Genomic DNA, 14,033 nt, shown 5'->3' on the forward strand with positions numbered 1-14,033 from the left:
ATTCTGTTTTTGGTTACACCACAGCAAATTTGAGCTAGTCCTAATTAGTGAATTTTCACTAGTAGCTTACATAAGCACTGAACAAATTAGGATTTAGCACACAGACTTTTTTTTTTTTTTTTTGGGGTGGTGGTGGTGGTGTGTCCCAAAAACTAGTGTTATAACACAGAGAGAATAAGAACTTGAAAACTGTTCTTTCCTGGTAATTCTACTACCCTATAGTCACGGTAAGCACCTATCCAGTTCTGTGATAACAAGTGATGAACAAGACAAATACGCATCCTTATCTTTAGTCATTATTTTCCTAGTTTTTGATCAACTACCCCATTAAGAGATAGAAGGAATCAGCAAAGAGCACCGGAATTTTAAAGATCCTGATCTGAACCTCAGATCTGGGTTAGGTGATAATCCTAGATTTGAAAATGAAGTCAATGTGAAGGAGGGTAGGTCCTCCTCCAAACAGCCCAGCTCAGACTCCTTATTGTTCTTTTGTCTGTGGATTCCACTGCCAGACACTACTGGCTGTTTGTTTTTGGTTTTTTTTTTTTTCCAAACGGTTTAACAGGGACTTCTGTTGCTTTCATGGGATTATTTAATGGAACTGTTCAATAGCACAAATTTGTTAGAAATCTTTTTAGGTATAGTATCCTCTCATTTTCCTCGGTTTTCTAGTCAAACAGAATACTGTTCAGTTTCCTTTATGTATGAAGTGTTAATTGCTAAGGTAGATGCAATTAGTTATTAAACATTCAATCAAATGTTTAGTTTTAATTGATATTATGGGGTGAGAACTTTTCCTGCCATAACTTTGAAAGCTTCAGTTGTCATAACAAGTACTGTATGTGTAACTTTTTAATACAGAGAAATTATTGCTGCTGCTTGATACAACTTTCCAATAGTTGTTTTTTTGTTTTTTGGGGTTTTTTTTTCTGAACCACAGATGCCATACAAGTGAATTCAATACTAGCTCAGCTGCTAAAACAGTAATATGGAGCACTGGCATATTTCCCTCTTTCAACACAGAGGATTCTACACAGCAGACAATGGTGACCTAGTTACAAGAGGTACTATAGGAAAGAAAAGTGAAAATAGAGGAAAGTAATATCACAGGCCACTCTTTCTTACTGTGTGGCTCCTCCTGCGAATAACTCAGAAATAGAAGGATTCTTCATCTTATGACACTAAGATTGTTCATTTATGACAATAGAAAGAGGTGTATTAGAATGTTTTGAGAGACTAGTAAAGACAAATTATTTTGGAAAAACATTTTAGGGTATGCTTTTCCTCTTCTTTCTGACTTTGCTGATGAGCTAGTATATTCAAGTATAAATTAACCAGCAGGTGGTAGCAGTGTTTAAGATTTCTAGAACTGGTATCTAAATGATGGAAGTTACTAGTCCATGGAGAAAATATTTCAGAGAACACAGACCACACAGTCAATGCCTCTGCAAGTTTACCTTTGTGGCCAGGTTCCTTCATCTTTATTGATGTTGGATGAACATTTAATTGACACCCTTAAGATACTTCAGATTATTTCATGTGCAGGGTAATGGCAGAATGAGACTAATAGGGCCTTTTTGGGGGGCGGCGGGGGTTGGTTGTTTTTTTTTTTTTTTTGGCAGGAGGTGAATTATTAGCTTGATGATTCATCTTCACTGTAGTCCTCATTTCACCACTGTTCCTTCTGCATCTGCAAAACATAGAAATGGTTTGAAAGCATTCACATTGTGGGGGGTGAGGCGTGAGGGTGTCATATCCACTTCACTTCTAGTACATTTAAGCTCTATCCTTTTATTCTATTTGGCTTCCTTTGTTGTAGTCATTAAAGTGAATGGAAAAAATGCAACTCCATGCTATCACCTTTTTTGTAATTACTCTTGCACCTAAGACACGTAATTGCAAACAATATGACAGCTCTGGATGTTATAGCAGAAACAGAGTTTGATTTTAACAAGAGAACTTTTGTGTTATTAACGTAATTTAAGGACATGATATGTACAGTCTCTGTAATTGCTAGTTCATTTCTGAAAAGTTCCTGAGGCAGTTGCCTGTTAATAAACACATGCAAGTGTGATAACAACACTGTGGCAAGGTAGCTGTACTTGAATATGTGACCTTGTTTGAATAAGAAATTTTGATTCACACTAGACAACAGTTAAGAAAAGCATGTTACTGATCCACATAGCCAAGGACTTTCCCAGCCAATAAGTAAGGAAAAAGAAGTATATCTCCTCAGACCTCAGCTTTAAGAGGTTATGATTAATACATTCAAATGATATTTAAGATCCTTTCAACAACTGCCCACATTCGTGTAAATATTAGCAAAAAGACTCTAGCAACAAAACACACTGGCCATTGCACAAGATGCAACTTTGTGGTCATATCGGGGCTTGTCTTTTGCATTCAAGGGATATTCATTGTCCTTCTCCACATTTGGCCATGCAAAATCTAACAAAATGGGAAGGAAAAGCATAACTGTTAGGATATAATTGTGACAGAAATACAAAACTTACAATATACATAAAAATAGTTCCAGTAACTTCTTTTTGTAGTTTGTACCTTCTCTAGTTTAAGGGGGGGGGGGGGGGGGGGGAGAAAAAAAAGCTACAAGAGAGGTAAGCAGTGAGAAGCAAGAAGAAAACAGTAGATCTGAGTCACAAGTTAGAAACAGAATTATTTAGTCATAACATAATACCATGTAAATACAGCCATGGTAAACTAATGCAAATGATCAGCAGACAAATAAAAGATTTCATTTGAGGTAATTTTGCCTGCTGTGATGTTCCTAGTGATTTAATTTGTAAGTTAGTAAGGACTATCTGTATGATAAGATTTATTCACATATTTATATAAATAGATCCTGCTTCAGCTAAATTGATACAGCTGCCCTGTATAGAAATTGTATCTAGAATGCTTCATTATAAACTATCTGCAGTTATTTTGGCATTAAAATGAACTCATCGTAAGATTTTAAGGTGATTCTTTAAATATTCCAGAACAGAATGCACATAGCACATGCACTTAGTATCATAAACTATCAGAAAACTATGCTGGTACAGCAACATATTGCAATTTCCAGCCAGGGATGTATAGTTTCTCTCAGTGCCTTATGTTAAGTCTTCTATGAAACAGACATCTTGTGTCCTTCTTATTACTTCAGAGGTAGTTGTAATGTATGAACTTGATACAGCTGCCAAGAGCTGTTCCTCTTGGCAGGGTCAACCACATTTTTGAGAACCCAACTTCCTCTTTTCCCTTTACCGCTAGTAATTTATGGAAATTATTGTATTTCTTCAGGTTATTTTCTTATATATTTCTCTTTGATAAGTGCTTTGTAATCCATTGATCTTTAATTCAAGCAACTCTCTAGACGTTGTCAATAACATTTTCTCTTTCTGGCATGAATTAGATTGTGAGTAGTGATAGTAAAACATCATTTACTGTCTTGCACCTGTTAACTGTATGAAGAATAGATAGCTGAAGTTGTTAAAAAAATCTATTAATTGGTGTAGAATTCAGTTAAATATTTGGCTGCACATACAACTTCACAGGGTGTCCTTAAAACTGTAAATGTAGGCGGTTGCTGAAGCGAGTCATTCATGAATTACCATGTGTTACCCTTGCTAACTCATTAAGAATTCAATGGCAAGTAGACTAGAAAGCTTTGCTGATTCTCCTCAGTAACCAGGTGCAGTTCAGCAGTTGTCTAGAAGTTACAGAGTCATGTCAGCACATCATGTCTGAAGTTAAATGGGTTGAACACCACAGCTGTACAGCTTCCACACAAGATCTGTCTTCTTTGGGCCAGCTTGGGCTAGAGGAACTGAGCTCACATCTCCCTGCAGCTGCCTATATAGATTTGCCTTGAGAACTGTGGTATTACTATAGTCTCTTTTCCCATTGTAGTTTCTTTTCCCTGTGTTTGGTACAAATTTTTCATGCTGATACTCTCTATAGCAAAGCTTGCCAAGTTAACATGAATGGGATACCTCAGGCTGTCACCCCATTGTTTCAGATGTTCTGGTGCTTGTTCAGAATTTCTCACCTCCTACTACATGTCAGTTTCAGAAAATAAATAGTATTTACAGTAACACATATAAGCTCCATTCATTGTCCTGGGTTATGGACAGGGTTAGGTTTGGGAGAGAGACACAACCTAGAGATCCCATTGGTGTGGGGCTGCAAAGAGGATGCCAAAGGAAAGGGATGGACTGCAGAAAGCTTTTTCCCTAAGCCCATTTTGCCCTGGACTGAGGGGTGTGTTAAGGCTAGCCAGGGTGTGCTAAAACTGGCCTTGTCCTAACCATCATGGAAAAGTGTCTGAGCCATGTGCTATATTTTACATATGTATTATATGCCTCTCAGTCATGTGAGAAAATCTGTGGTTTGCAGTATGAAGAAGGCTGGGCATGCCTATAGTGGGTAGATGAGGCATAGAAATTATTTTTAAATCAGAGGCTGAGCACAAACTATCGGTGGCAATTATTGTAAAATTAATCACCATTTATGGCTTTTCTGCTTCTCAGTATCTCTATTAGTTTGTTCGTGACTGAAGGTCCAATCGGAACCCCACTACACAGCGTTTAAAGTCTCCGTCCGTCTTTACATAGAATTGAATATGGACCTGAAATAATTGCTTCTGTACACCAGCTTAATGAATATCCAGAGTCTGCTCTTTTATGTGAAAATCAACTTCATTTCTTCATAAGGAGAGCATAGCCTCATTCTTTGAATTGCTGATGAAAAAAGTAATAGTAATTTTATCCCACTATGTGATGAATCACACTTGTTCCCTGTTAAAATCTGAATGTGTTTCATCAGCTTTTCCATACCAGTGCAGAAAGAAACATTGCTTAAATTTGTTTATGGACTGTATTCCTAACAAGGTCTTAATCCAGTCCTTGGGTGGGCTTTTTCTTGTTTATTACATGAAAGGTTTGGTTATTTCGTACCTTTTGGTTTTCAGGTTGTAAATTTCTGGAATGACAAGTTGGATCTGACATGTGCTCTTTTTTTTGCTTTTATTTCACCTATCCTTCTTTCATAATTTATAGATGCTTTTCATAGCAATACTTAGTTTATGAAACTATTTGCCTTAATGAGTCACTTAAACACATTGAATGAGTCATGTATTACACAATAAGTAATTTTCAATTTCACTTTGCAGAAATAATCATAGTAATGATTAGAAGTCTGCAGTACCTGAATATGATGGTTTATTATGTGTTTTGATTGTGCCTTATATGTACTCGTAAATATGTCGTATGGCCAGCCAGTAAGCAGCTCCAAGCACTTTTTTTTTCAGTGAAGCAGAACACTCTTACACTTAAGGTAAAAAAAAGATCTTCCAGAAGGACAGACAAGTGCAACAGCTGAGCTCTTAGGCATTTGGCTAATTGACAATATTTCTATACTTCTGTGAAAATACTTAATCCGTCCCCACATTTTTTACTTATCACTAGCCCCCACTGCGAGCATTCCTGTTAGTAGGGTGTTCTGCTGTGACTAAATAAAAATTAGTAATGCCATACTGACATTCCCTATTGAGCATAATAAGGCTGCCTTGTTTGAGATTTTTCTTTTAATTTCCTGTCATAGCTTCTTGCTTTTGAAAGGATGAGGGAACTTGTATGCAGTAGGCATGTCAGGTATTGCTAAAACATTTAGTCCATGCGATAGCTGTCTCACTAAGGTAAAAGATAGGACTCACTTGTGTTTTTGAATGCTGGAAAATATTCTTCCATATTTTTTTAAATAATTTTCATCTATGTAGGAGATGATTACCCTTCTGGGTAAAATGGATATTGAGATGCTAAGAAGCAAGGAAGATAATGTGACCTGCTTATTGTACTGATTCATGGGAAAGGAATCCAAGGACATACAGTAACACGAAGAAACTGTAGCATTTGTTCAACTGACCTGCCTTCTCACAGGGCGCTGATTATTAACATAGTTCTGAAAAAATGCTGCTAATGATCAAGTGCCTTGTGTCTGTGGCGTAGCACCTGGACTTGTTTAAGGACGGGATGTCACGTTCACAGGCAGTGTAAGGAATCTTATCAGATGCTGCAGGTGGTGCAGCTAGTCAGTGCATATTGGTTTGCTTTTATAGGATTGACTTGTGAATGAATCAGCCATGAAAAAATATTCTGTATATTTCATAATTTAGGGCACTAAAAATTTCTGAGGAAAACTGAAGCAGTTGAAACATATTTAAAACTCACAAGCTGTTTATTTATTTTCCAGACTATAAACTGAGAACTCTGGAAGAGGATCAGTCTTCTGTCCAGTAACTACCCACACTGTCCCTCAAGCTCTGTGCTATCATGACCTGTTACTTCATTTCCCTTTGCTAGTGTCACCATCTAAATATCATTTAAATGTGTAAATTGGCAAAATATTATTCAATAATTTAACTCTGCCATTCTGGATAACCTCTCCAGTTTCCTGGTTAGATTACTTGCAGTATCTGTAACATGAAGAGCTAATCAGCTGTAATCAGCTCACAAGCTTGCTCTGTGGTTGTGCACGTCTGCTGTTGTTTATTGCTGCCCTTCGAAAACGCACACACTCCTTTCTCTAATGAAAAATCAAACTGATAATTACAAAACATTGGATAACAAAGACAAGCAAAGTTCTGCAAGCTAGAAACAAGAACTGAGGAACACAGAATATATTTTGGTTTTGTAATATTTTGGTTTAATCTCAGATTCTTGTTTTGGTTTTGGTATTGTTTTTTATCTGTCAGAGTTTAATTCTTAGGGAATGGCTATGCACTTTTTGCGAGAGAATGGTCTGGGAGGATAACTAGTATGTAATTTGTGTTTATAATGAAAATTAGGAAAAAGTATTTGGAAATATCAGTATCAAGACATGTAGCTGGTAAACCATTTAAATACATTATTTTATAGATGCTTTTTATTTAGCTAGTTTATGGCTAGGAAAATGATGCATGCATGTTCACAAGCACATCCTTCTATTCTTTTCTTTTCTTTTGGCCAGGAGTGGGGAAGAGTCAGTTTTGTTCTATATTGCTGCTTCCAGTGTAGTTCTGTTTCCAACAGTAAATCAGTTCCTGCAGCATATGATCTTGGATATTTTCCCCAGTGTGCTTAAGCTTCAAGTTGGACTAGAACAGGAAACCTCTCTTAATCTTACTTGATAGTAATGATCTGTTCAGAGAAAGGTCAAATGCCCACTAGATCTATCATAACCTTTCCCCCTTCAATGAGACATTGCTAATCACTCAATTAAGGATCCTTGCAGAGTTGACCAAAATTTCCTAAAATGTTGATTCATCTCCCGTTTAGAAGATCACATGGCAATGAATAATTGCTCTCCTTTTCTAGGAGGCCTTTTCCATGACATCTCCATTTTCAAATCAATCACCTGTCTCAGCTGATATATGAGCATACACACACAGATACACATACACACACATATATGCATATATACACATATGGGTATCTGTATATATGTGTATATACACACAATTACATATAAAAAATATAAATGTATCTGAACGCATATGAAACTACTTTAGCTATAAGAAATTATGAATGTGATAAACTCGTATAATCAAGTAGGACCTTTCAGACCATAACTCCAAATTTGTAAATTTGTTTTTAGATATTGTCATCTAGTATGCTTACTGTTTCTTCCATTTTGGTAAAAGTCTAATAAACATTATTCAGCCATTATTCAGATTACGAGGGGAAAAATGGGGCAAAACACCCTAGAGGAAAACCACATGTGAAACTGTGCTTGACACAGTCATGTTGGTAGTGTGCTAATATTAACTACTGGCAATTTCACATTACCTTGTACTGTTTTGCTCTGGCTTATTCTCATCCTTTGCAGCTTCTGTAGTTGCATATATAATGTCATGTGGAACATTGTCGAAAGCCTTTTTAGACAAACGCAGTACATGTGATCAGTGCTTTCCTTTGCTCAGGAGGCTATTAATCTGTTAGAAGAAGAAAAGAGTTTGTTTTGACATGGTTCAGTTATTGATGGTGTTTGCAATTTGGCTTGCTCTCACCTTCATTGTATTCAAAGAACTGACATTCATTTGTTTAATTACTCTTTCCCCTTGGCCCCATGGATCTTAAACTCAGGGATGTGTACATACCTCACAGAACCACAGAATGGTTGATGTTGGAAGGCACTTCTGGGGATTATCTGGTCCAACCCCCCTGCTCCAGCAACGCCACATACAACCAGTTGCTGACGACTGTGTCTAAACAGGTTTTGAATATCTCTGAGAAGGGAGACTCCACAACCTCCCTAGTAAACCTTTTCCAGTGGTCCTGCTCCTATTTCTATTTTTTTACAGATGACCATCATTCTTGATTTCTTCCAGTGCTTACCCGTCATTGCCACTAAACATATGAATGCTCCTGATCTTTTCAACTGGACATCAGAAAGACTAAGGTTGAATTACCTTGAAGGTGACCATAGATTAACCTGGTTGCACAGAAATGGACCAACAGTGCTCTATAGTCACAGTTACCGTAACATAAGGTAGCAATAAATAACTGTTGGGAAGGCAATACATTAATTCCTTCTTAATTCAGAAAGATCTCGTGGTTAAGCTCAGTTGAAAACCTTGAATTGACCTACTTAAATCCTTGATTTTTACCTTCTCCTTTGTGATTATTAAGCCTGTTGTAGGAAATATTTACTTGGTAATAATAAACTGAATGAGAATGATCTACTCCTGACCTTGCAAACAAGAACTGTAAGAGTTATCAACTCTACCTGTTCTCCTTGACAGCCTTTCCACTTCCCCCCCTGCCCACCACGCCTCCCCCCTTCCAATTCAGTTTCCAATTGGAATTTCATGAATGTGAAAAGCTGAGTGAAATTCATGAGGCTGAGTTAAAATCAGTACATAATTCTAGTCAGAAAAGCACATGTTGGGACCAGATCTAGAATCCTAAACTGGTGCTACTGCTGCTGCCAACATCCCCACTATTTTATCTAATGGTTGACTGTGTGCATGGAGGAAGACATTCATATCTGCCATGGTTTAACCCTAGCTGGCAACTAAATACTATACAGCTGTTCACTCACCACCCCTGGCCCCGATGGGAGGGGAAGGAGAATCGGAAAAAAGGTAAAATCCATGGGTTGACATAGAACATTTAAATAATTGAAATAAAATGTAGTAGCAGTAGTAGTAGTAGTAGTAGTAATAGTAAATAATTTTTATGAAAAGGAAGACAACAAAAAGAGAGAGAAATAAAACAGACAAGACAGACAAGTGATGCAGAATACACTTGCTCACCACCCGCTGACTGATGTCCAGACAGTCCCTGAGCAGCAACTGGTGCCTCCTGGCCAACTCCCCCCAGTCTATATACTGAACCTGACTTTCTATGGCATGGAATATCCCTTTGGCTAGTGCAGGTCAGCTGTCCTGGCTCTGCTCCCTGCCGGCTTCTTGTGCACCTCCTCAGTGGCAGAGCACGGGAAACTGAAAAATCCTTGGTGTAGTATAAACACTACTTAGCAACAATTAAAACCATCAGTGCTCTATGAACATAATTCTCATACTGAATCCAAAACCACAGCACTGTACCAGCTACTATGAAGAAAATTAACTCTATCTCAGCTGAAACAATATATTTCCCTCTCTTTTAGGTAGAAAACAGGCCTTATATGTCCTCAGGAAAAGTGTTTTTTTCATCAGGCTATAGGGTGCTTTGAAATAGACTGTTTTCCATCTAATTCAATATACATTATGTCAATTTTAGATATCCAGTCATGAATAAATGCCCTAAACAACCTCCATTCTAAACTTTTTACTCACCTATTACCTATATTAAACATCTGATAAACTAATCAGTATCATCAAACTAACCAAAAGAGTGTCGTAGTACCCCACAGCCTATGAGTGAAGTTCTCTGGGACGGCAGGCATGCCAGTTTGTTCTCTTCCCTCTCTGTCTCTGCTGGAAAGCACAGGTTAGAGCTCAGGGCTCCCTGCCCCGATGGATATCTTCACCTGGAGAACAGGTGTTCTGTGCTGTAAGAGGGAAGCACTGAACTTAGTAGAGGTCACAAGATAGTAGTGTAAAATAAAAATAACTTGCTCTCTGAAGTTTTGTGGTGTAGCGTTTAAGGCTCATTCCTTTAAGTGTAACATTATAAAAAGTAATTTTAGAACAAAAAGTGCTATCAAAACAGATTTTTTTTGAAAAAAGATATGAATTGTCCTAGCATTTTTGCTTACTAAGGTCTTCTGAAGCAGTCTAAGTATATGAAACATGAAGTGTACATGCTAGAAGGGCATAATTTAGGATTCTGTTACTTGTGTCTAAATGTCTAGACCAGGTATCCTGTTCAGTTCAGCAGTAAGCCAGCTGTTACAGTTTACCAACTACTATGCAAACACTTGGAGCTTGGATAGATTTCAAAAATACTAATGACATTTGATTTTCCAGTCTGGAAAATGAATCATTAGCTCTTCACCTACTGTATGTAAACTACAAACTATTTTATTACAGCTACAGTTATTTCTGTAAATTTATTTATTTCAATGTAAAAGCACTATTGGACTTATAAACAGTAATGGATATTTTGTCTATTAGAAAGCAGAACTACCTTGGTAGAGTACAGGATTAACAATCAGAATTGTTAACTTCTATCCCTGGTTCTTTCAATAATTTGTTGTATTATTCCATGTAAATCACTTTCTTATTTTTCCAAATGCATTCCACATCTTTAACTACTTTTCAGGTTATAATACTGATATTTGCAAAACAAGTTGATATTTTTGAATAGGCAGTATTGTAAGTGACTAAAGGTCTTTCTAGATATGAGAAAGTTCAGGTGAAAATCTGAATATAACTGTATTGGATCTGCCTGTCCTATATTATTAATATTATTCTTCCATTCTCTTAGACCTGGCACAATAATTTCAAAAATCATTAATTATTTTACGATGAGTAGAAAATTTTGTTGACTTCCTCTCTTTGTCTTCAGCTTGCAACTTTTATTTGTGTCAGTGGGAATTCCACATGTAGATCCAAGATTAAGGAGCAAGTTGTCTTTTAATGTACACTTCCTGGCAAAGGTGCACATTATTTAAAGTACTCTTCCTTGTTCCTTTCACTAGTTCTGGACTTGCTGATATTTGCCTTCCATTTATAGGGCTTCAAAATCATGCTAGTTGTAGAAATTAAGAAACACTTAGCATTTTTAAGTATCAGTTCTGTCAGGAAGTGTTGGGTAAGTTTTGCTCCATTGCTTACACAATTTGCAATATAAGAATATTGTACAGTATCTTTCTTCTTCTATGATATTGGGTCTTACATATAGATTTACAGAAGGATACATTCTAATCAGCTTGTATTAAAGACAGTATGTGCAAATGCTAAGAAAAAAGCATAATAAATAAAATGGAAATAGTATCAATAAGTAACTTCATAGTGGATAACACAGGCGTAAATGTCCAATTTTTAGTATCTATTTATGGGTAAATATAGTCTAATTTGCTTGAACTCTGAGAATAATTAGCCCTATAAAGTTTCTTTATGGGCTTGCAGAAAGACGTTTTTTTTCAAAGGTAATAAGGTTAACAGTCCTTGTCTTTGAATTACTTTGAAGTGAATTCAGTGCTATCAGTCTTCAAAATGCTGAGGCAAAAACATTTGGTCTCTAATGCAGCCCTGGAGGCCACACAGCTCTGCACTGCCTGAAGAGATTGCTATCCTGAAACACAGCAGTTTAAATGAAGAAAAAGATTTGCAACACGTTTTTTAAGACTCATCAGCCTGATCACAGTGCTGAAGTTACTGGCTCATTTGATTGCAAGTGTTGCAAAGCTCCAAGGCTTAAATAGATGGTCTTTTGAGCTATGAGGCTCGGCCAACATTCTAAATGAAGGTGACACAATTTATACAAGCAGTGGTTTGGTTTATTTTACCTGACCCAGAGTAGAAATGGGGTCCTCATCCCACAACAGAGGTGATGGAGTTCTAATCTCAAACTCTTTGTAGAGAGTCCCAGCATACCTCAGCCTTCTTATCAGATGAGCTCAACACTTCAGATGTTCCTTGTCTTCTCCCCAGAGGCTTGTGGAAAGCACAGCTGGTCAAATCTGATGTGTTGATGAAAAATAGTAACTAACATTCTTTATTATTTTCTTTTTTTTTTTTTTTTTTTTGTAATCATAATTTTCACTTTTACCCGGGAAGAAGTGTTGGCAGAACTGGAAAACAGAAGTAGATGATTAATCTGAGTTGTCTCACCAGGAAATCTTGGCAAAATGCAATTAGGTTACAAGGTATGATCAACTTCTTATGTCGTTAATTTCAAAACTTCAAAATTGGTCTATGCAGGAGATGCTATCACAGTTTTTCGAGCTGGTAGGAGCTGTAGTCGTTTATATAGGGAAAGCTAAATAAAAGTTAGAAAAACTGGAAGATATTACCCAAAGAAATAATTTTTAATATTTTCTTTAGAAGAGATAGTAAGCATAAAAATACAGCTGTCATAAAAAGTTCTATGTTCTATGAAAAGATACTGTGTGTTTAGCAAAGATTTAGCCTCCAAAATAAATGGCAGGATTCTTTTTCTGCCTTACCTTCAAATTTCAGTGGAAACTTAAAAGACAGCTGTTAATAACAGAATCATTACCAAGTAATTAGCACAGAACACTAACTTAAATACAGAACAAATTAATTTGCTTTTCAATAATTGAGTACGAGTATTTAAGTAGCGAAAATACTGTTTTGTTATTTTTTGTATTAACAATGTATTTAATTTGTTAATTAAAAGGTCAATAATACTTTATTTGTTTTACACTGATTACTTCAATGTGACAGCTAAATATGTTTTAATGATAAATATAACAACACCATGATTTGTTGATTAATCATAAATTATTATTTAATTTGTTTTGCTGTAATTAAATATGAATATTTAAGAGCCATTCTGTTCTAATAACGGCATCCTGTACCAAAGTAAAATTTCTAGTTACAGTGTAATTTCTGGCTGACCATAATATTGCTTGTTTGTTATACAGTGTCAAAGTTGTAATGCACCTGGGATTAAATTAAATCTTGGTGCAAAAGGGACAGACTTCAGTGATTTCAAGAGGATTATTTGTGCATATCTTGGGTCAGCTTCTAGTACCCTTTATTTATTATGCAATACCTGTTAAATCCATATAACACCCTTCTTGCTTCCTTCCTTGTTTTTGCTGAAAGTGCTTTGACCTGATATATTGAATTATGAGACTAAAAGTATTTTGGTATTTTAAATGCTTTATTGAATTGGTTTGACCAATGTGAAAGCTCATTTTTCCAGTCCTTTGGACAGATATAAGAAGTATTATTGCCTTGTAATCTTCGTTAGTATCTAGTGTCTGTGATGTTCCCACCTTCTATCAGAATATCTGGATGTTGTATACCAAAATTGGGTCTTGGAATGCCTTGACATTAGGTACCCTGATACCTGCATATTAAATACAGGAGAATTTAGGTAAGTGGATAGTGATACCTCTGAAATTGTGGTCTCTTTGACTGTATGGTACTTCTATTTTATTTTGTGCATTTGATTCATTATTTTTTATCTGTAGGTCAATAAAAGCATTAAGACACAAGATAGTCTCCTAGGCTTCTGAAGTTCCTTGACTATAAAAATACGCAAGAACTACCTTCACTGCTTGGTTTGTGGCATTAGAAAATCAAAACTAACAAAATAAAAGCCTTTATTTTGGAAAATAATCAAATAATTCTTTTCCAAATTTTTGTCTCAGCCTGAGAAAGGTAAGTACAAAGCAAAAAAAACCAACACCCCCCCCCCCCCCCCCAAACCACCCCAGATTTGGCCCAAGAGTTATACCTGCCAGACAGCTCTCTGAGCATTTGAACTGCTCATGGTACCACATAAAGATTTATGTTAGAGAGAGGCTGCAGGAGACTCAGTCCTGTACATGAATTTGCTCTGCTGGACCCGTGCAAGATCCCAATACCATTGGGACTTAGGGAGGCATAAAGCCAACCAGCCTCACATAGATTTATC

The sequence above is a fragment of the Falco peregrinus genome, chromosome Z (genome assembly GCF_023634155.1).
Source record: "Falco peregrinus isolate bFalPer1 chromosome Z, bFalPer1.pri, whole genome shotgun sequence".
Taxonomy (NCBI): Eukaryota; Metazoa; Chordata; class Aves; order Falconiformes; family Falconidae; genus Falco; species Falco peregrinus.